At 46.2% G+C, this 24,030-nt stretch overlaps 1 long non-coding RNA gene across 1 annotated transcript in view; it reads right to left on the reverse strand.

Moving 5' to 3' along the window:
* Positions 1-14,200: 14,200 nt before the first annotated feature.
* The window catches only part of LOC109285647 (uncharacterized), a 119,302-nt gene continuing 109,472 nt past the window's right edge, over positions 14,201-24,030 (reverse strand). The window contains exon 3 of the long non-coding RNA XR_002093458.2: positions 14,201-14,683. This is a non-coding gene — a long non-coding RNA (uncharacterized LOC109285647). The remainder of the gene's footprint in view (positions 14,684-24,030) is intronic.

Genomic DNA, 24,030 nt, shown 5'->3' on the forward strand with positions numbered 1-24,030 from the left:
TCTCCACGCTGCAAGGGTACACTGCCCATGCATGCACTGCTCTGCTTTTTTTTCTTGTGGGTTTTTCTGACCCAGAGGTAAAAAAAAAAACCATGGAAAAAAAAGCAGAGCAGTGCATGCACAGGCAGTGTGTGCTGCTCAAAAGTGTTTGTTTTGTTACTACGCTTAGTTGTGTTTTTGTTAAGTCAATAAATCTTTCTTACCTTTCTACCCCCAACCATACTCTCAATCCCAAACCCTCCGCAGGTGGCTGGGACATAAATTGGCATCATGAACAGGATCTCTGGTCCCGAGAGAAAGGTCGGAATGGAGAGAGTTGCATGGGCACCGTTAGTGGCTTTGCTTAAGGAGGTGATGAGGATGGAGAATCCCAGGTGGGATAAGTATAGGTTGAGACCTGCCTGGAGTGACCCGGGAACCGTACCCGATCATTGGGCTAGGGATGCTGCTGCTGCCCGGGGTAAACCCAGGAAGGGGTGCCTGTTGTGGCTGCTGGCAACATGCCTGCGGTTAGGGGCTGAAGAGAATGCTCAGCTCCGGGAAGAAGTCACCCGGCTGAGTAAGGAGTTAAAAGATGTGAGAGAGTCCAACAGCGTGGCGTGCAAGGCTGTGTGAGCTACGCAGAGCTGCTTGGAAACATTAAAATGGAAGAAAGGAAAAATTATGCTCCCACGCATGGCCACTCCCCTCCAGAAGAAAGTGCAGTTAGCGCAGGCTGTGGAGCGATCCTCCCACAAGTGTCTGTATAGAGATAAACCAAAAGTTAAGCTCTGGGAAGATCAAAGGGAGAAGATTGATGGAGAGAAGGAGATTTATGATGAGCCTGGTACTGAAACACCCCGGTATGTTCCTGCCCAGAGGGAGGAACCTAACCAGGCCTTCCCCACCCCAAGGGAGAAACTCAGCCAAGTTTTTCCTATGGTAATAACTCATTCAAGGCCGCAAGGAGAGAATCCCCAAACAGAGCTGCATTCCTTTACCTGTGCAAAGATTAAAAATATTCAAAAGCAGCATGAATTCAAGCCAGGAGAGTCAGTAATAGACTGGCTAGTTCAAATGTATAGTGAAGGGTCATTTGCAATTTCAGTGAATAGAGCCAAAGCAGCCCAAATGGCTCTGTGCCCTGAGCTCCAGTTAAATCAGTTTGCAAGAAGTGATGAAAATGTTATTTTGTTTTCTGCTGCGCTCCAAGCCACTGCAGCCAGTTATGGTAATATAGAAGAAGAGCTTAACCCTGCCTCTTGGGCATGGGCCAATTTAAAAGAGGCTATCCGCTGCTTGTATCTGTTATCACTAACTGAAATCATTCGTACAGCGGTTTGGACTCGCGTGCCAGATGCAGAAGTCGTGACAGCACTTCTGTGGAGGAGGCTTTGCCAGCAACCACCAACAGAATGTACCTCAGCCTTGTTGGCCTTGGAGCCAGATGCAGTGAATCACCCAGTAAGAGATGTGATCCAGCAATTAGTGCAGCTTCTACCCATTTTGCAGAAGCCAAGGCTTACCAAGCTGACAAAAACTGCCCAGGCCATGGCAGTGGCCTCAGTGAAAAATAAACCCCCTGACCACCCCAAATTGTTGAGAAAAGCCAGGAGAGGCCGGCCCAAGACTCTGCAAGCAAAAATGTGGAAAGACTTGTTAGCTGCCTGTTTCAATGAAGTGCAAATCAATAGACCGCCCATCAATGTCTTGCAAGGGCTGAGGGCTAGACACTGTACCAAAAGGGCAAGACCAAAAGCAGAGCCTTTTGTGCCATCAACAGTGTCACCAGAAAGATTCTCTGCCCTGAGAGCAAAACTGTCAACATTTTCCCAGGTACATGTGGAGCTGCCAGCCTTTACCCTGCCTGATCACATGGCCTAGGGAGTCCAGCCAGCCCAACCCCCAAAGAAAGGAGTCACAATGGGGGTAGTAGCAGGCCAAGGACCAGTATCTGAAATTAATATTGGCCCCTTAATTCGGATACCTGTACAGATTCAATTAAGTAAAAGTGAAAAGTCAATTGATATACTATTAAACATGGGTACCCAGATTTGCATTTTGGATTCCACAGATTGGAAGAGGCAGAAAGAAACCCCTTATCAAGTAATTAGAGTCGGAGACATCAGAAAACCAGGACACCTAGTACGAGCAACCTTCACGTTACCTAATGGCTCTAAGGTAATAGCGGCCACAGTAATACTTAAAGGGGGACCAAGCTTACTAAGATTTAATGTACTAAGAGAACAGCAGTTTGCCCTTGAACAAAAGAATTGGCAGTTTGGATGCGCAGTGCCTCACCGAGAAACAGAAGAAACAGCTATAACAGCTGTAACTCAATGTAGCACGATCCCACTAACCCTGCCTCCCATGAAAGAAGTACACAGACCCCAGTATCGAACTCTCCCTGAGGCCACACAACCTATACAGTGTATTATCAGCCAGCAGTTAAAAGATGAGACTACTATTCGAACCCACTCTCTGTATAACAATCCAGCGTGGCCAGTGCGCAAGCCAAATGGAGGGTGGCAGTTGACTATTGACTTTCAAGTTTTGAATGCTAATACTAACCCCTTGATGGCTGCCTTCCCATCACTACCAGCCTTGACAGAAAGCATCCAGAGTTATAAGCCTGCATGGATAGAATTCATTAGTATCAAAGACATGTTGCGACACTACGTGTTTGTAGCTGTAGAAGTTGTCACAGAAATAATGTTCGCCCATGTCTCAGTGAGAGCTACAGCCCAGGACACTTGTGCAGCACTGGAAACTTTACTAGCTGTGTATCCACCACCTATAGAACTACAGAGCAATAATGGCCCTCACTTCCGCAATCATCTTGTGTATGACTGGACCGCAAAACATAGCATGTTATGGACATATCACAGCCCATACCATCCGCAGTCTAACGGATTGGTAGAGCAAGCCAATGGCATCCTCAAATGCAATTTGCAGGTAGCCGCTGGCCCAGCTCTTAAAGACTGGGACTTGCACCTGAATCGAGCTATCAATTGGGCCAATAACTGACCCCGTCCGGGAGGTAGCCCCATGCAACAGGCCTTTGGATTGGGTGGTCCCCGGGAGCCGGCAGTAGAGCGACCTAGGGGTGGTGACCCGGGAAAGCTCCAGGTTGGAGATCAGGTAGTAGTGAAGCATCCTCAAGGAAATAAATGGGAGGGGACACTATTAGCAAAAGGTATGCATAATACATGGTGGGTATTTAAGTCAAATTTATCTAACGGGAGCCAAGCTTCTTGTTGTCTTGTTCCTACAGATTGAATCTGTCCACAAGTGCAGCCATAACCATTTCTAATTGAGCCTGCCACTGAAGATGAGTCCTGCTCTGTCACCGGTCTGAATTGACTGGCACCATGAAGTGGTGGACTGTTATGAATGTAATCTTTTTATTAATGCCTTATTGTGTTTCCTGGGTAGGGCATGTCTACTATCCTTCTAATTACCCAGATATTAATGAACTTGCTTCTGAAGACCTCAGAGAGTAGCCTGACCCTGAAGAGCACCCCCCAGAAACGCATTCAGATGGCCTTCATGTGGTCCAGCTGCAGTTTCCATACTGGAAGAAACCCGCCACCCCAGAGCAAGTGAAGTCCTGGTCTCTGAATAAAAGAAACAGGATAGTTGACTGGCAAGGTGATAACTGTCAGTGCACCTGTGGCACCAGTTATTATCTTGGGTTCATTCCCTACCTGAAGGCTAGAATGGCTAACTGTGGGAGGGGAGGTGATGGTTGTAGCTCTGCTCGTTTGAGAATTTGTTGTTACATACTTCCTGAGGGGAACCCTGTTCAGCTTAACGCCCCTGAGTTTGTATCCCTAATAGTGCATTCTGCATCTGTTCAGCCTCTTGAGCCGCTGCCTTTAAGGGAGAATCTGCCCCCTCCCATCCCTATGGCTGACAACACTCTCCAGCGATGGTGTGAGGCCCACCAGGTGGGAGAGCGCATTACAGGTTGGAACAAAGTTATTACATGGTTTGTAAATCATGCCTATACAGAGGTGTGGTGGAATGGTACCCACTTTAATACAACCAGAAATAGACTGTATCCACAAGTCTTCAACACTTATCCTCATCCTTTTATACCAGTCAAGTTCCTAAAGCAAATTAGTGCTATGATTCTGCCAGAGCAGTGCCGTTTCCTTAACCCGATACAGCATCATCCCCATGAGCGACAGTGGGAACTCTTTCGCTCTCTGGAAAGTGAAGCATGGTTACAGGCTCCCAAAGAAGGAAGGATAAATGTGATCTGTGAGAAAATGGGGTGTTCACTACTACCTCTGGCCGTTCCCCCATGGGAGGCCCCGACGCTACCCGTGTATAACTCCACACCCTGGTGGAGGTCACAAGTTAAAATCCCAGCCCACCTAACATGACCTGTGTGTACGAGCTACCTAATGTGTCATATGTAAAAATAGGGCAACGTGTTTGTTGGGAAGGACCAGCTCGTTTGCTACATGAAAATAGTACCACGTGGACTTTATGCAATTCGTGTTGCTTAGGAGCTAAAAGTGAAGCCGTTGCCCTGCTGCAATTAAGTAACCATACTATTGCCCTAAAATGGCCAAAAATTTCCTCTGAGACTATACCTCTCAACTTTACGATACCCACTTCATGGGTATCAGATATAAACATGCCACAATTAGAAAACTAAAATAAAGTGAAAAATAAGCTGCAAAGCCTTAAGGCAAAGGCTCAGCAAGGCACTCAGTTGGCTCTCCTTGCTCGAGAGGGTGGCCGAATCATCAGTCTGGCTGTCAACATGCCCAAGCCACGTAAATGGTATGATATAATTTGTACTATTCGTGTGTTACCAAGTGCCACCTCAACCACATGGCTAACCATCTTAAGCATCATAGTATTCTGCATTGCCCTAGTGGCAACAGCTAAATGGTGTTTTAATCGTTGTTGTTGTAAATCTGTCATGCTATGCAAGTTAAATTTATAGATCCCTCCCCATTTCCCAGTGTAGCGCATGTGGCTTTGGCATTTCAATTGTAGCTATCATAGTGCTTCAGCAAGCAAGGGGTGGAGTGTGACAGCTGAAATTATGTCTGTGTAATAAAGGTGCTTGCTGAAGACCCTATGAAGATTACACTAAGTGTTTTTCTGTATTTATTTAGATATTAAGCTATATGTTGTTGCTAAAAGCCTAATTAAAGATTAAGATGTAGTGAGGCCTTGTATAAAGTAAGGCCTAGTAAATTTAGCAAAGCCTTGAAGTAGTAAGGCCTTGTGGCATAGTTAAAATTACCTTATCAAAGGAATGCAAGACTTGTACTGCTATTGATCAGTCTAAGGACAGTTGAAGTAAAAGGAATCTGAGTGGTTGTTCATTATCGGTATCATTCAGAAGCTTTAAATTGACTGAAATATCTGGAAACCATTCAGAAGGAAGATACAGATCTGCAAAAAGGATTAGTTAGCTGTTGCCTGGATCAGTGGGCCCGTGGACCTCAAGGAGCCCAAGGACTGCATTCCAGGGTCCTTCCCGTTACCCCTTCAGACAGTGTTGTTCAGGGACGCCTGACTTCGCTGAACTTTGTGGAAAGAGAAGCTTGCTGTGTATCAGGCATCAGAGGGGACTGCTGATAAGTTGCCGACGTGAATTGCTTTTGTCTGTCATTGTTTGTTTTGTTACTACGTGTAGTTGTGTTTTTGTTAAGTCAATAAATCTTTCTTACCTTTCTACCCCCGACCATACTCTCAATCCCGAGCTCTCCGCAGGCAGCTGGGACACCCCACATGCTGGAGGAGCCGGGGGACAAATAGCGGAGGGGAGATACTTTGGCCAGCATCTAGAGCATCTACCTGGAGGAGCCAGCCTCTATGTCTGCTGGTGCACACTCCTGAAATGTGTACCATGCCGCTTTATTTTGCTGCGGTTTTTTATACTGGAAGTTCAAATTTGCAGCATGGCGAATGGTTGTATGTGCATCATGTGCAATTTGCGGTGCTTCAAACAGGTTTGTGGTCCTGCACACTACACATGCACACTTGTCCGGACATGCTCATAGGTCATGTTCAGACTAGCGTGGCCATGCAGTATGTGTCACTTCAGACAGGTCTACTTTGCCACTTACCACACGTTCAGCTGTTCTCCTCACTGCAAGGGAGCAGATCGGGGCAGGGGAGAGGGGCGTTACAGTGGACAGTAAACTAAATATGAGCCAAAAGTGTGCCCTCATTGTGAAGAAGGCTAATGGCATACTAGACTGCATTAGTAGGAGTGTTGCCAGCAAATCAAGGGAAGTGATTCTTCCCCTCTATTCAGCACAGTTGAAGCCACATCTGGAGTACTGTGTCTAGTCCTGGAGCCCCTGCTAACAGAAAGGATGTGGACAAATTGGAGAGAATCCAGCAGAGAGCAATGGAAATGATTAGAGGTCTGGGGCACATGACTTCTGAGGAGAGGCTGAGGGAACTGGGCTTATTTAGTCTGGCAAAGAGAAGACTGAGGGGAAATTTAATAGCACCTTTCAACTACCTGAAGGGTGGTTCCAAAGAGAAGGAAGTTAGACTGTTCTCAGTGGTGGCAGATAACAGAACAAGGAGCAATAGTCTCAAGTTACAGCAAGGAAAGTTGAGGGTAGATATTGGGAAAAACTCTCTCACTAGGAGGATGGTAAATCACTGAAACATGTTACCCAGAGAGGTTGTGGAATCTCCATCCTTGGAGTTTTTATGACCTGGCTAGACAAAGATTTGGCTGGGATGATCTAGTTGGAGTTGGTCCTGCTCTGAGCAGGGGGTTGGACTGCATGACATCCTGAGGTCCCTTCCAACCCTAATTTTCTATGATTCTATTATCTCTGAAAGGAATCTACACTTATTTGGACCTCTAGGGAGGCATGGTAAGAAATAAATGCACTGAATCTGGAGATGCAGTCTTGAGGTAGTGGAGCAATAGGACCCTTCCTTGCAAAAAGTGGTAATCTATTCTTAGTCCTGAAGTAATTCACTCTTAGAGGGATGGTATAACATTGGGAAGTGAGCCAAACACTGTGGAACTATGACGCTTAGAGTATATTTACACAGTGCTATGCAGAGGGTGTACCTACACATTGACATATGGCAACATTGCTACGGTGCTCTGCTTTAGTACTTCTGTTCAGCACTGTGCTTTAGTACTCTACATCCATACTAAAGTATGCTGCAGTATGAGTGATTACTGCTTCGTGCACACAGTGCATAGTTAGATTTTGCTGCTACGTCACTGTAACAGAATGCTATACTGAGGGAGTATGCTGCTACGGCAACGTAGCTAGTGATCAAGTGTAGACGCATGTGATTGCTATGTTGCCATAGCATGCCATACAGAAACGTAGTGTATCACTACGTTGCTGCAGGGCAATGTGTAGATGTGGTCAGAGATACCTGAATTCTTTAATTTAGTTCTCAATGGGCTAATTCAAGCACTGCAAACATGACAGTCACATTAGCAAGATGCTTCATCAAAGCTAATATAGCCTGTTTCTCAGCAGAGCTATTTAGGCCAGATGGGGCCCCACACTAACACAGGTAAACCACTTCCTGTATCAGCATGAGCTTATTCAGAAGTATCTCAGATATCTATACAAAGAACTGCCATTAGACTTACCCCAGCTGGTAGACATTCTAGAACTTTTTAAAAGTTACTAAGTCATATTTACAATGGGCAATATTTGTTTAAGCTTTTCACATGGGAACTAGATACAAGATATTTGTGTAAGATTACAAAAAGCTGAGAATTGATTCCTACAGACTTTTAACATATAGCCTTTAGTTTTACTAAAACAGTTATAGGATTTGGTACCTGAAGAAGGTTGTAATGGACAGTAAAAGTATTTATACATTGTCAAATCTCCCATAGTATTTCCTCAGGCTCAAAGTGAGAGGCTATATGAATTTTCACTTTTCAGGATACTACTATTGAAATGTAACCAGATGGTTTTTAAGTGGTAACCTATGACATAGTTCAATAACATAAGCCTGATTCTGCACTCCCTGATCAATTGATCCATTTATGAAATACTATTCTGCTATTATAGAAAAAATCCATCCACTAATTATGAGAGAATTTTCTGCTGAAGCTGATATGTAAAGGAATTCCCACTCAAAGCTGTACAGTTGTATAAGAACATGAATATTATGCCCGGTTGAATGCCTAGTGATGGCTTGAAAATGCTATTTAGAGTTTTGCTTTTGGGAATTGGCTTGTAGTGGTAAAGTAAATATTGCATTAGAACAGTGGTCCAGAGCAATGGTAAGGGTTAATTGATTTGTAAAAGCCTGCCTGTGACAAAGTTTCTTCAAGGCCCACTGTACCTAACACAGGGAAACAGCAAGCAGACATACCAGCTGGGAAATTGAAGACAAGTACCACGCTGTTCCATAACATGAGATAAGGGACTCTGCTGTGTTGACCAGGTTACAGTACCCGGTTGCAGAGCCCTTGGGATTTCCAGTTTTGGGAACAGACCAAATTAGGAGAAACCAGTAAAAGCCCAAATTAGGATGTGTGCATGTGATGGGTTTGTGAACCAGAGGAATATGCTGACAAGACAGAACATAGACAGTATGATGACCATAGGGAGACCAATCAATGATGCCCAAAGATGAAGAGTCAGAGGGATTTCAGAGCAGCAAAGGGTCCCCAAGAGGGGAACCTGAGGCCACCATGGACAGAGGGCACACTATTAGCCCATCTAATTCACCCCATTGAAGGGGCATAGGGGTGGACCTTGTCCTTTGACCTCCAGGTTGCTGACATCTGACATTCAAGAGAGAACCTCAGAGTGAAACTTGAATGCTGAGCAGACTTACCTTGTCTTTGTGAACCCTGGGACTGGCAGATATAGAATTGTTTGCATTATTCTTATCTGCTATCACTGTGTATCAATAAAATTCACCTATTATTCAATGGAGAGGTCCTGATCAGTCTAAGGGTTTGGGTCTGCTTGGAACAAGGTATCTGGTTTATAAATCCAGTGCAAACACCTAGCAGCTTGCTAAGAGATTATGAGCCATATAGAATTCCATTAAATAGAGCTGGTTGTGAGTGACTTCTCTTTAATGCAGAGGTGCACAGACTCCAATAAAGAAAAATGGGCTCCTTTTTATTTCTTGAAAATGCTAATGCATTTACCATGAATGTATGGAAATTGATATTTTGATGGTGGAAGGATTTATAAGTATGCATAAATTACATATTTGAAAAACAACTACGTAGAATATTCAGCTGTTTCTTTCTTTTAACTGCATGGATTCTCCTTTATCCTGAATGGGAATCACTTCCTTTTCAACAGCTTCAGTATCACTTTGAATCTTTGGGGACAACATAATGCAACAAGTAGTAAACAAAAAAGAAGAGATCTAATTGCTACTATAAGCTACAGAGTTGACCTTATCATGGTAAGTAATGATGGCAAGACAAGCTTTGAAGAAGCTCTGGTACAATGAATCCTAACATTTAGCTGTATAAAAATCATTGAGATCATGCAGTCTGTTCCTTTCCATGTGTAGAATTTAGGCCCCAAATAGAAGATACAGTTGATCTGAAAATAATATCATGCTTGTCAAATCAGCTTTGTAAGTTAGATATCAATTCAAGCCTGTGGGGATGTTGTGATATTAAGTTACCGTACACAATTATACCCATGCAAGGGACTATATAGAATGCATTAAACCCCATATCACAATTATTCTCAAAAATGAAAAATGTATTCACTGTTTCTTCAAAATATGCACATATACAGCCCCTTCCTCTGATGGCTTGGAACCTGTAAGCAACAGGACACAACATGAAAAACAGCTACCACTTTAGACATTTGAGTCTAAAACTGTGATTCTCAAAACCCCCTTTCAGCTGCCACCTAACTCTGGCAACATGTAAAGTCCAGAGGCCTCTAAGTTTCTGTCAGTGAAGTTCCCCAGATTTCTGAAGTTCTGCCTCTAAGCATGCCCAGAAGCACCTTGTTATAGGTACAAAGCTGCTCAGCCCTGTTCTTATGTCTGAGTCCTGACAGGATTCATAAACTGGGCATTCCTCCACCTCAACTTCAGGGCTTGAGCTGCATTCTCAAAGTGTGCCTAAAAGACTGAGTTCTACACAAAATGCACCTGCCAGAGGAGGTTGTGATTATAGCATTTTATCCAATTGCCAAATTGTTACAGCTTTCACTTAGGATGTGGCAGACCTGGGTTCCATTCCCACCTCTGCCTGAGAATAATTAAGCCTACATCTTTCACCTCCCAGGAAAATCTTTTAACAGCCAGGCTATAGAGGATTACAGAGGATGGAAGGCAAGGTACTATCATTCCTTCTTGCTGAAACTAGTTAAATATTCTCAGGTCCAAAGAAAGTCAGATTCACATGCCAGCTCTATCTAACTCAGTGGTTGGGGCACTCTGCTGGAAAGTGTAGATTCAAATCTATCTATTCAGAGGTGGAAATTGTACCCAGATCACCCTCCTCCCATCCTGAGTGAGTGCTCTTACAACCAAAAGGTGGGGAACAGGCTCTCCAGCTCCTAACAGACAGGAGCTTCCAGCACCAGCTCCGCAGTCCTGGGGCCTACGTGGAAGATCCGTATCTGGTTTGCTGGTTCTTATGGTCAAGATGGCAGAATCAAATCATTTGGTCTGATGGTCTTGCAAATAAACTTTTTTTATTCTTCACCCAGGTCTCAGGTAGAGTGGGAAAGGAAAGCGGCAATGTGGCTGACTCATAGGCTTGACTATCACCTTCAAGGGTGTTTTAATGTTAATCATCAGGAGTTATACTAAACACCAATATAAAAATAACTACAGAAAAGTGTCTTTACAACACTATCACTAAGTTTCAGAGTCTTACCTTTGCACTCCTCTGGTAACCTTGAAACATTCTGATCTCTATTACTACACCCTTCACACAGATGGAGATTGCAAATAAATAACATTTCTATAATTATTAATATAGGTTTGTTATCTTTTCCTAGAGTTTGCATACTAGATATTTCTGGACATTAAGGAAGCCAGGTCCCCATGTAAGGGACATGAAAGTTAGATGGCTTGTTTTCAAAAGAATTTATTGCTTCATACAAAATACAGTGTAGATTCTGAACCATAGTTAAACTATCTGCCAGCAAAATGACTACTGTAGATGAGGAACAGGTAACCATACAGAACTGGTATTTAGAGCTGTTTTATGATTATAGGTATTATATTTTGGACTTGTGAATAACAAGAGTCAAAAGCTACCTTAATTACAACATCATGTTTCAGAGAGAATTAGTCTGAACATTTTCAAAATGTTCCTAACAACGTAAGGGAGGATTCCTATGCCATTACAATAGCTGGGACTTCAGTGTGTTATAACAGTGCCAGAACTGAGAATATTATAAGGAAATTCAAGTGATGATTGAAAACTGAAACAGAATTTAAAGATAGAAAACTTAGAAGATAGAATTTAACAAGAATCTTGAAATAACCCAGTCTATCAAAAATATACTCATCTGGTTCCTGAGTTGTATTCCATTTTATTTTCATAAATATCAGTTTCTTCAGAAGTATCCTTATGGAAAGCAGGCAAGTAGATTGTGTTTGTAGACTGGAACATTTTCATGGTGGATTATGCCCTTATTTCCATTTGGGTGCCAGTTACAGCATGCAGAAAACAAATCATAATTACTCAGAAAAGTAAATGGATTAATCCATCCACACACAAAAGATCCCCACAAATATGGTGAGAGTTTGTCCTAAACGCTTACGTTACTCCTAATGCAGACAAGCTGTCATTAAAATTAAAGCACTTAGTACAAGAAACTCAGAATTTGACTTCTAGCATGGGACTTAAATTTGTGTAGGACTTTGTGGGGTAGCTGGTGTAGAGTAAATTACTCCTTGGATGACTCAGACAAGATTCCGTAACAAGTTTCATTACAAATAGAGTGTGATTGCACATGCATTTACACCGCATTAAATTTACTGCACAGTAAGTTACACTGCAGTAAGTGGAAATAGGCCAGTGTCTACCTGTGCAGGCAACCTGGGACTAGAATTAGTGCCAAGTCAGAACCTGCCATGTGCCCCTGTGGCCATTGCAGGGAGCTCCAGCCTCCAGCTACGTGGCTGCCAGCCCTTATTCATAGATTCATAGATTCATAGATGTTAGGGTCGGAAGGGACCTCAATAGATCATTGAGTCCGACTCCCTGCATAGGTAGGAAAGAGTGCTGGGTCTAGATGACCCCAGCTAGATGCTTATCTAACCTCCTCTTGAAGACCCCCAGGGTAGGGGAGAGCACCACCTCCCTTGGGAGCCCGTTCCAGACCTTGGCCACTCGAACTGTGAAGTTCTTCCTAATGTCCAATCTAAACCTGCTCTCTGCTAGCTTGTGGCTATTATTTCTTGTAACCCCCGGGGGCGCCTTGGTGAATAAAACCTCACCAATTCCCTTCTGTGCTCCCGTGATGAACTTAATAGGCAGCCACAAGGTCGCCTTTCAACCTTCTCTTGCGGAGGCTGAAAAGGTCCAGGTTCTCTAGTCTCTTCCCGTAGGGCTTGGTCTGCAAGGCCTTAACCATACGAGTGGCCCTTCTCTGGACTCTCTCCAGGTTATCCAGATCCCTCTTGAAGTGTGGCGCCCAGAATTGCATGCAGTACTCCAACTGTGGTCTGACCAGTGCCCGATAGAGGGGAAGTATCACCTCCTTAGATCTATTCGTCATGCATCTGCTGATGCATGATAAAGTGCCATTGGCTTTTCTGATGGCTTCGTCACACTGCCAACTCATGTTCATCTTGGAGTCCACTAGGACTCCAAGATCGCTTTCCACTTCCGTGCCACCCAGCAGATCATTCCCTAGGCTGTAGGTGTGCTGGACATTTTTCCTCCCTAGGTGCAGCACTTTGCATTTCTCCTTGTTGAATTGCATTCTGTTGTTTTCTGCCCACTTGTCCAACCTGTCCAGGTCTGCTTGCAGCTGTTCCCTGCCCTCCGGCGTGTCTACTTCTCCCCATAGCTTTGTGTCATCTGCAAACTTGGACAGAGTACACTTCATTCCCTCGTCCAAGTCGCTGATGAAGACATTAAAGAGTATCGGTCCAAGGACTGAGCCCTGCGGGACCCCACTGCCCACACCCTTCCAGGTCGAAACCGACCCATCCACCACGACTCTCTGGGTGCGACCCTCTAGCCAATTCACCACCCACCGGACTGTGTAGTCATCCAAGTCACAGCCTCTTAACTTGTTCACCAGTATAGGGTGGGATACCGTATCGAAGGCCTTCCTGAAGTCTAAGTATACGACATCCACCCCTAGTCCTGTGTCCAGGCGTTTTGTAACCTGGTCATAAAAAGAGACTAGATTAGTCGGGCACGATCTGCCTGCTACGAACCCGTGCTGGTTTCCCCTCAGCATAATTTGTCCTGCCGGCTCTCACAAATGTGAGCCTTGATAATTTTTTCAAAGATTTTGACAAGGATGGAGGTAAGACTGACTGGCCTATAGTTGCCCGGGTTGTCCTTCCTCCCCTTCTTGAAAATGGGGACCACATTGGCCCTTTTCCAGTCCTCCAGGACTTTGCCTGTGCGCCATGAGCGTTCAAATATTCCCACCAATGGCTCTGCAATGATGTCGGCCAGTGCCTTCAGCACCCTCGGATGGAGCTCATCCGGGCCTGCCGACTTAAAGGCATCTGGTTCTTCCAAGTGACTCTGCACCATCTCAGGGTCTACGCATGGTAGTCTGGCGCCTTGCTGCTGCTTCTCAACAAGCCCAGTGATAGACTTGTTGTGCCCTTAGCAGCCATGCTCAGGCCAGAGGCAGCTGCCAGCATGTGGTGGCCACCTTAAGGGCTCATCCCCACCTGCCCATTCCCCTGAGCATGCCCAGCTCAGGGGAACCACACAACAGCTCCCTCCCTGACCACTCTGCCTCCCCACACCACCCCTGCCACTGCCTCTGCCACTGCCCCTGGCAACCAGCAGCCCATGCTGATGCTGGCCATGGTGCTGACCCCCTCCTCTTGCACACCCCACTCCAGCCCACCTGCCCTGCTGCCCATACACACCCAACCCCTTGGCCACCCCCAGCACCACTCCAGGACACATACATAGGAGAAACCGTACAAACTTTATTAATAGAACAAAACCCCCCAACCCTCCCCTTCAACAAACACCCCCCTTCCCCCCTCCCCCAGAACACAGTGCCCCTCCCCCACCCTCCAACAATAAAAACCCTATTCCACAAACTTAAAAGACACATCAGGTGTCTGACCCCATCTCCAATTCCACCTGCAAGGGGTGAGGGGTGGGGCCACCCAGGGAGAAAAGCCCAACAGCAGGCAGCCAGTATCCCAGCTACAGACAGTTCCCCCGTGGGTCCAGGGGCTGTGATGAACCCCAAGAATGCCTGTGGCCAGCAGACACTGCAGGACCTGCTCCAGGATGCTACCAGGGGTCTGCTGCGGGGTGGTGGGTGGGACACAGGGGCTGTGCGGGGCCAGAGCAGGAGGTCAGGTATGGGGGGACATGAGGACAGCCTCTCCTGGGTCACTCTGGGCACGCCACTCCAGGGCCCTCCAGCTCTGAGCCTCCAGATCCCATTCTGGCTGCAGCACTGGTGCAGCTGGAGCCTCCAGGTGGCTTCAGTGACAGGTGGCAGTGAGCCTACAGCAGTGGTCCTGTGGGCCCCTGTGGCCTCTCCCTTGCATCCACATGTTGGCCCTGCAGAGGCAAGAGACAGAAGACTTTTGTGATTTTGCAATATTTAAGAGATTAGATCCTCTACTCCAGGGGCCCTATGCTGTCTGGTCTCAGCTTGGAGGTCAGCCACGTGTGGGTGCCCAGGGACCATAATAAGCTGTGCAGGCAGGCCTGGGCCGAAGTAGGTGCTGCCTGAACTCCCTGTCCCTGCTTGATCCCCGGGGCCAGCTACAGCCTGCCTCCACTGCCCTCTTCCCAGGGTGGGCCAGGACTCCAGCCCCTGCTAACCACCCACTGTCCCTGCAGGTACACTGCTCTGCTGCACTGCCACCCAGCCCTTGGCACCCAGGCTTGGGGCATATAGAATTCCTGGACAACTAGGATCAGAAGCTGGCTGTGCCCCCATCCTTCCCACTGGGTGCTAGAAGGGCATCCCGGGGCTGGCCCCTGACTGAGCCTCTATGGTCTAGTCTGTCCAGCTGGGCACCCAAAGCCTTATGAGCTAAATGCATGGCTTCATAACCTCCCCTTTACCATGCCCCATGCCTCACAAGTGTTACCAATATAATGTCCCTTTGTTGGGGCCTCAGCCTCCTCACCCTCTGTCCTTCAATCTAGCTAGGCCTAGCAGCCTAGGCCCACTGGATAGGACCCGGCTTCAAAGCACTAGTTTCCCTTGTCTATTCACAAGTTACCAAGACCCTGGCTCCTGTATACTGGGCCCCTCCCCTCTGTGCATGTGCCCTCGCTGGCACTGGGCCCCTGGCCCCTCTGTGGTTCACTTAGTGCTCAAGCCTTGAGCCTGCCCCTGGCAGGGCTGAAGGCAGTCAAGTGCTCCCCTGGACACCAATGAGGTCTCCACCTCTCCTACAGCCTCTTCCACAAACCACCAGCGCACATAACATAAAGCCCCTGGGCTATAACATAAATAATAACATGCAGCAGCCTTCTGCCCCTTTAAGAATATAGGCCTCTAGTAACCCAGCATCCTGAGCTTCCCTAGGCAGGATTTTTTTTTAAAATAAAATTTAAAATACACACAAATCATACATCTGCATAAACATTAACAATGCATATTTTTTTTTGATAACAGATATCAATCCCCCCATTCAATGACATTACTTCTTATTTACCCCCTTTCTACATAGGTCATACATATTTACACCTTAAAGACAGCATTTGAAACTCTACTTACAACCAAAATATGTTACAATTTCCATATCAGATTCCACCTATAATACAATCCAGATCTCCAAATATTTCACACAAACATAATGTTTCATCTGTTCCTTATTTGTCATCCCATACTATTTCATCTGTTGCTTATTTGTCATCCCATACTAGATACCCAACTTTTGCATCAGTACATCTACATCTCCTTTTTATCCCTTTCCTCTTTCTCCATTTTTCTACATTCATCCCTTTCATCTAATACCACCAGGTTCAAAAAACAGATTCCAATTTATTTGTGTCCATATATTCATTGCCTTTCTTCCACCAGTGCTTGCACTCCCTTCCTTTGTATAGCATCATAGTTTTGAGTATGCAAGTTGCAAGCTTTCCTTCACAGAAAAACATAACCTAGCAAGTAGACACTGTGGCAGAATGTCCCATCTCCCCAAAACTCTGCTATCTGACAAGTTGGTTACCATGGTCACTGCAAAGGGCAGACTCCTCTGCCCCATCTCTTCAGGTAACCCTGAGTTGTAACCTGAGCTAGATACATTCCAGAGGGAGTGGGGAAACCTGCTCCCTCTGCCTACATGACTGGCATCACATACCTGGGTGGGGAGCTTAAGCTCCCTATTGTTCTAAGCAATGCCAACATGACTGGGAGGGGACATTCTCTCTCTCCCCCTTCCTAGTTTCAGTTTGTGAACCTTTCCTTCCCTGCCCTGCTGATGACGTGTCTATCACTCCCCCCCCCCCACCCCACCGCCCCTCCATCCCCCATCCCAACTTAATTGATCACTCATTCCCTCCTCCTGTGCTGGTGTGGCTTCCTTCTCTTCTCCCCCATACCATTGCACTAGCTGTTTCAATTACATCTCCTCCTCCCTCCCCCTGCCCCTGTGGAGTTTCCTCCACCGTGTAAACTTTCATCCCCATGTCTTCCTTGTTATCCTCCCCTCCCACTTCCGAACCTCTGAATCTCTTCACTTGGCTCAATTTGCATATGAAATCAAGCACTCTCTTTGTCAATGCCCCTTTTTCCCCACAGGAATTGAGATATTACAACTCAATTCCTCCCTGCAGTTTGTCACCCTGTATCCTCTCCACCCACACTGGTAACACTCTGTATAGTGAAAAGAATACCTCTGAATCTGACTGGGTGTCCAGCTGACACCCTCATGGGCCAGCATTCAGTTCATTATGGCACGTCTGAGCCAAACTGGGTCAATCAGTCTACACAAGCTGATCCCCTTATGTGTCTCAAATTCAGCATGTCCCAATCTTTTGCCCTAACTATCCTAGTAGTGGTAGTCTCTTCAAAAGAAGTGTTGCTGCAGAACAAGTGGGGAAGGGGAAGTAGAGAAGGGAAAATACACCTGGTTACCACCAGTTTGACTATAAAAGTTATTTATTGCTAAGTATATGAAATTTATAATGGTACTAGTAGTAATAGACATGCAAGGAAAAACAAACAAAACAATTACAATATTACCCTGGTTTAATTATTTGGGGAAGCCTAGCTCAAGCTTAACTAATACTATTTAGGTTCAGAAAGCTATGCCTAGAGAGAAAAAGAAAAAGAGAGAGAGAAAGAGAGAGTGACAGCTGGGATCTCACCATTCCAAGGCACTCCGGTGATTTGTTGACAAGCAAAGTTCCCAACATGATCATTGAGGGGAGACAATCTGTTTCTCCCAGCTTCTTGAGAACAACAACAGATGGTGTCAGAGAGATTTCTCTCTCTTGAAGCACACTGTTTCATAGTTGGTAGGGTTGGAAGGGACCTGAGCAGATCATCAAGTCCAACCCCCTGCCATGGCAGGAAAAAGTACTGGGGTCAAACAAGCCCAGCAAGGTGTTCATCTAACCTCCTCTTAAAGACCCCCAGGGTAGAAGCCAGCACCACTTTGCTTAGAAGCTGGTTCCAGATCCTAGCCGCCCTGACTGTGAAGTAGCACCTCCTGATGTCTAGTCTAAATCTACCCTCTGCCAGTTTGTGACCATTATTTCTAGTCACTCCTGGTAGTCCTCAGGGGAACAGGGACTTTCCCAATGCCTGCTGGTCCCCTCTAACTAGTTTGTAACAGGCCACTAGATCCCCCCTCAGCCTTCTCTTGTGGAGGCTGAACAGGTTTGGGTCCCTTAGCCTCTCCTCGTAGGGCCTGCCCTGCTGCCCCCTGATCATGCGAGTGGCCCTCCTCTGGACCTGCTCCAAGTTGTCCACATCCCTCCTGAAATGCAGCGCCCAGAACTGGACGCAGTACTCCAACTGCAGCCTGACCAATGCTGCATAGAGGGGGAGGATCACCTCCTTGGACCTGCTCAAGATGCATCTGTGGATGCATGACAAGGTGTGGTTGGCCTTCCTGACCGCGTCCCCACACTGCTGGCCCATGTTCATTTTGGCATCAAAAATGTTTACTGCTTTACAGCTTTCTTATACCCTTAGTCCAGCTTATTCAAAGCATTCTTTTACTTGTGTAAATCAAGAGGGTCCCAAGCCATAACTGACAGGGAAAATCCTGCTATATAAACAGTTTAAATTTAAATGAATTACCTTTTTCAGTGACAAGGGGTTATCTGGTTTGGAACATTTCAAGAAACTGATTAACAACCAGGAAAAACATCAAGTTTTAAGGAGTAACCAAACACCTAGGAGCCAGCTTGAAATTATTATGAATATAGAATATATACTGGAAGGGATAACACATTGTTTCTTCTCAGATGGCCTAGCTATGCTTGCACTGTGAAGTCAGCATCAGTGTTTTGTATTTTACCTGTTGTGAACAAGCCTCAGCTTAGTATGACTTTCAGATCTTACTGTGGCCTTTTAACAGACTTAAAGGGATTACTTGGAGTGTTCATAAACTTTGTGGGGAGGACTTCCGCCAGTCATCCCAGAAAAAGTATGACAGCATTTCTGGTCAGGGCTCCAACAGGCTGGACGCTGTGATGAACCCTTAACCATTGTTCAAATGTTACCCATACCCCCTCTGACTTGGTCTCTTGCCTCAGCATTCCCTAACCCGGCAACCGAGTTTTAGTCAATCAAGTTTAAATAAGACTCCCATACTGGGACTGGGGAATGTATGGCCTGAGATGCCTATTAAACTTCTTCTGTTTAGTTCTGGGTAGATGAGGGGTGTGTGTGTGTAGCTGGGGGAACAGAAAAAGTCCTTTGTAAGTCCAGCAAGCTGGGTGCCAGGGCTCCCTCAAGAACACATTGCTGACAGGTAACAGTGCCCCTCCCTCCCCACAATTGCTGCACAGCTTCAGCTGCCCAAAATAAGTAGCATATCCTCTATGAGGCCCCACTTGAATCACAGAGGGCAAGTGCTTTACATTCCCCCCCCCCCGGTTTCCCTCCTCCTCGGCCATCACCACTCTGGCTCTCCATGCCCCCGACCAGATTTGATATTTATCAAAGACCCTCTCCATGTATAATACCCTCTGTGTATTTCTCTCTAACCATCTTTCTATGTCTCTGGTTCCAACATATCAGAGAATCAGCTGAGGGGCGGGGATGAGGCCAAGACAGCCACTGGCCAGGGCCCCCTGGGTTGCTAGTTGGCACACCAGCTGGGAAGGAGTGAAGGGCAGGACACTGAAGGTCTGAGGTTCCTTCCTCTAGTGACATGTCACTGGAGGTGTCAGGGTGGGGTGCAGGCATGGGCTCCTAGGGTGCCAAAATGCAGGTCAGCTCCCACATGAAGGGCATGATCCTAAGGGACTCACCAGACTGATGAATGTGGCTGGTCACAACCGCCCACTGGGCGCACAGGTCCTTGGCCTTCACATGCACATGCATCCCAGCTGCCAGGGCCTCATAAATGTGGGAGTTCAAGCACCCACCCTGGCCAAACTGCCCCAGGGCATCCTCCTTGCCCCTCAGTGCCACAAGGGTGCAAACCTCCTCCAGGTCCAGTTGGCAGTCCTGGGGCACCGGATGGGTGGGCACACATAGACAAGGCTGGGACTGGACATGGGGGAAGAGGAGGATACTAGCTGCCTGGGCCCCCACACAGCTGGCCCTATGTTACTTTAAATTTCAATTGCCAAATTAAGAGCAAAACCTTATGAAGGGGGATAAGGCAAAATGCTGCATTTATTGATTACATGAATTAGACATAGAGGTTCGAACACACTACTCATATAAACACACACAAATTATCATGCACAAAACTTACACACAAGCACACACAAACACAAAACAACCTTTCCATTCAGAAATTATATTTACCAGCAGCAGTTGTTCAATAATAGCACTGGGTGGCTGGCCCAGGCCTTATTGAGAGAAGATGCAGATAGCAGGCAGGGTGGTTATTATGAGAAAAAGATCCTGGAGATAACAACTTGGAGTGGGGTGAAACAGACGTGTCTCTGCTCTGACAAAACAGCAGTTGAGACAGAGACTCACCCAACTTGGCATTTTCGAAGTCCTCTTTCATAGGGGTTGGCATCCTTTGTTTCAGTGCTTTGGGATTTTTCCATACCCAGCTTCTGTTTATGTGGTTGTTTTTTTCCATCTTCAGCTTATCTCAGCCCGAGGTCAGTTTGGTCATCAAAGTTGGTATCTCAGTCCTGGAGTGTCCTTGCTGCCCATCTGCCATTCCTCCCCCTTGTTATCTTTTTTGTGTCCTATGCCTAAAAGGGATTCTTCAGCCACTCATTAATTAGTTTACTGAGAGGTAACTTACATTTGGTGCCTTGTTGGTTACATAAACAGTTAAATCTTCTTCTCCCATTTCTATGTCATTCTCTCACCATTCACCATTTTACACACAGTTTTACATAAAGTCTATGCAGAGTTCATTTACTTATATCAAGCAGAAGGATACAAAATGGAGTTTTCAAGTTGCTTACAGCATGAGACTAACATGGTTACATGTCACTGTTATTACACTCTATGTTAACATCAGCTACATCAGTTCAGTTCCTGCTACACCTGGAGGGCTGAAAGTAGCACCCCCAACAGGGGCACTGCCATGAGGCAGAGGTGCTTCACCACGGTCCTGCAAAAGGAGAGAGATGGGAGGTGAGCAGCAGTGAGGAGTAGGTGCTGGCCCTGGTGGCACAGCAAACAGGACCAGCAGCCCTGGTGAGCTCACAGGGCTGGACAAGGGGCGCAGCAAACTGCAGCCCTTTGCAGCACTTACCAGTGGTCAGGCAGCAGCTCTGGAATGGGACGGACCTGGCAAACACAGCCTGCAGGCTGTCCAGTGGGGGTACATGGGGCCTGCTGGCACCCAGAAGTCTGTGTCCCAAGGCACAAAATGGCTGCAGGCTTTTATATTCTGCACCTAGGGTTCTGCCAGAGAGCAGCCCAGCCCAGCAGCAGGAGAGGGGGCCAGGCAGGAGCCTTGAGTTGGGCTTTGGCTGGCCCCCTAGTGACTGGGCAGACCCAGCCAGGAAGCTTCTGCATTACTGTGCTATTGAGTGTCTACACACAGTCTACAGTGCCATTACCATGTCTACATGTGTGTTACTGTGCAGAAATCAGTTGAGTGTAAAATAGATGCCTGCTTCATGTAGGTATCAAATTTATGCCCAAGTCACCATAGCTACTGCACAGTACAGGCATGCACATGTAGAGACACGCCTGTACTGCACAGTACTTTAGGTTACTGAGCAGTAAATATGCACATGTAGATGCATCAGTAATGTTGTAAAAATGATAGAGGCAAGTTGCTATATTAATAATGAGAAAGGGAAAGAAACAGGAAGATTGACAAAGACTTATTCATAGATTCATAGATTCATAGATGTTAGGGTCGGAAGGGACCTCAATAGATCATCGAGTCCGACCCCCTGCATAGGCAGGAAAGAGTGCTGGGTCTAGATGACCCCAGCTAGATGGTTATCTAACCTCCTCTTGAAGACCCCCAGGGTAGGGGAGAGCACCACCTCCCTTGGGAGCCCGTTCCAGACCTTGGCCACTCTAACTGTGAAGAAGTTCTTCCTAATGTCCAATCTAAATCTGCTCTCTGCTACCTTGTGGCCATTATTTCTTGTAACCCCCGGGGGCGCCTTAGACTTAAGTCTAAAGGAATTAAAAATTGTATTAAATAGAAAGTATTGCATTTTCTAAGGAAGTCATTATCACTACTCAGATTGCAAGTTCTATGAGACAGGGCCTGCTTTTTTTGGTCAGTGTTTGTACAGCGCTCAACACAGTGGGGTCCTAGTCCATACATAGGTATTCTCAGGTCTCAAGTAATACAAATAATAGTCTAATAACACAGTGGCATAACATTCAGGAAGGGATAATGATAAACCCTAGACAAACCCTGTGGAGAGCACTGGGGATAATAAGGGAGGTGATGCTGAGCACTGGTGGGGACAGGGTGCCAAAAGCAGGGAGGGGAAGGAGTGTTACCCGCTCCTGGAACTTAAAAAAGCCCCGGCTGCTGCAGCTGCTATGGTGTAGTCTGCTTGCCCTAGTTGTTGCTGCTTCAGCAGCAGTGTAGTGTGCCTGCACCTGGCTCCTTCTACAACAGCAATGACGTGGAGCTGTTTTGCTGCGAGGGTGCTGACTCTGCAGGAGAGGGCTGCCATTCTGGTGTCCCCATTAAGTAAATGAGGGGCTGGTGTCTCACTTGCCCTCCCCCCACCCCAGGTAACACTACTGTAATAACATAAATAATAAACAGAAACAAAATATAATGAAAAACATAAATATAGACAATCATTATAATATCAGACTCGTGGGAAATTCTGTGTATCACAGATGTCTTTTTAGAGGCTGCTTGTAGTCATTGCAAAGACACATTCTTCTCTCCAGAATATTTTGAGATGGTGTCAAAAAGCCTTCGCCAGATACAGACGTCCAAAATGATTTTGTCTGTTTTCCTAACAATAATTTTCTTATATTCCATTATTTCTAAAAAGTGCCTGTCCTCCATCTACTAACTAGAACCAGAAATGTTTATAAAATAAATATAGAAAGCCGAATCATTAAATAAATACATGAAAAGGCTTAAGGACGTTGCTCCCTACCCCCAGGAGCTGCCTGGTGCTGGGGTGGGCTCTGCCACAGGAGCCTGGTTGGGCGACTATGTCCCTCTGCCCCAGCAGCAGGGGGATCTAAGCCCCCACTCTGAGATCGTGATAGGGGAGCAAGGACTAGGAAATCCTTATCTCCCAGCGCCAGCTTCACAACTGTGGGTCAGAAACTGAGTGATCCTTATCTCCCAGCCCCCACTCCCTGACCCTGATGTTACAGTGTGGTGGGGGTGGTGCAAAGGTCTCTCCTGCTGGGGCAGGGGGACATAGTCCCCATCTGGGCTTCAGTGGTGGAGCCCACCCCGGCAGCAGACAGCTTCTGGGGCCAGGGAGCAATCTCTCACCCCCAGTGCCGGCTGACTGGAAACAGATTTGCTCCTGGTCAGGCATCTACATAAGCACAGTAAGTAACTGTGAGTAAATGTGCTACTTGCAGGGTTCAAATTACTTTGAGTCAGGAGGGGTGGTCTCTGCAAAAAGTTATACCAGTTCATTGCTTAACGAGTCCACCTAAGTGAAGGATCAATCTGATCAGAGACTGCACCCCCACCCCCCAGTTATAATTTTCAAATCTTATGCAGGGAGGGGGGGAATCTCGTCTCTTATGGGATGGCTCACACCCCTGCCTCCCTGAGCTCCCCCTTAATTCACATCCTGGTTACTTGCATTTTCAGGTAGCAAATTTACTTATGATTAGTGAGGTTTACTGTGCAGTAAGTGTGTGCACATGTAGATGCACATGCTTACTGCATAGTAATCTATGCTACTGCATAGTAAAACATCTCATGTAGATGCACCCACTAATTCCTGGACCTTTTCATGAAGGTCTTACTCTTAAAGCTTATAATTGGAAGAAACTCACTCAGCTAGAGAATAAAAATCAGGTGAATTTGGCTGTTTTTATGTATGATATACAAACTGTATAACACTATGTACCCAGTATCTTCTATCACACCTGTGTCTAAAGTGTGTGTGTGTGTGAGAGAGAGAGAGAGAGAGACAGAGAGACAGAGAGAATTGAGAATTTTGGGCTGTCAGAAAAACCTCTGAAGAAATTCAGCAAAAATTAAGTGTTTTCATCAGTTCCTATCTATTCCTATCTATAATATCTACACTTCTAATCTATTGGAGCCTTTAAATTCTGTAGTATACTCAAAGCAGGATAACAACGTGCTGATGTCAGTTGCATCTGT

Source organism: Alligator mississippiensis, chromosome 1 (genome assembly GCF_030867095.1).
Source record: "Alligator mississippiensis isolate rAllMis1 chromosome 1, rAllMis1, whole genome shotgun sequence".
NCBI lineage: Eukaryota > Metazoa > Chordata > Crocodylia > Alligatoridae > Alligator > Alligator mississippiensis.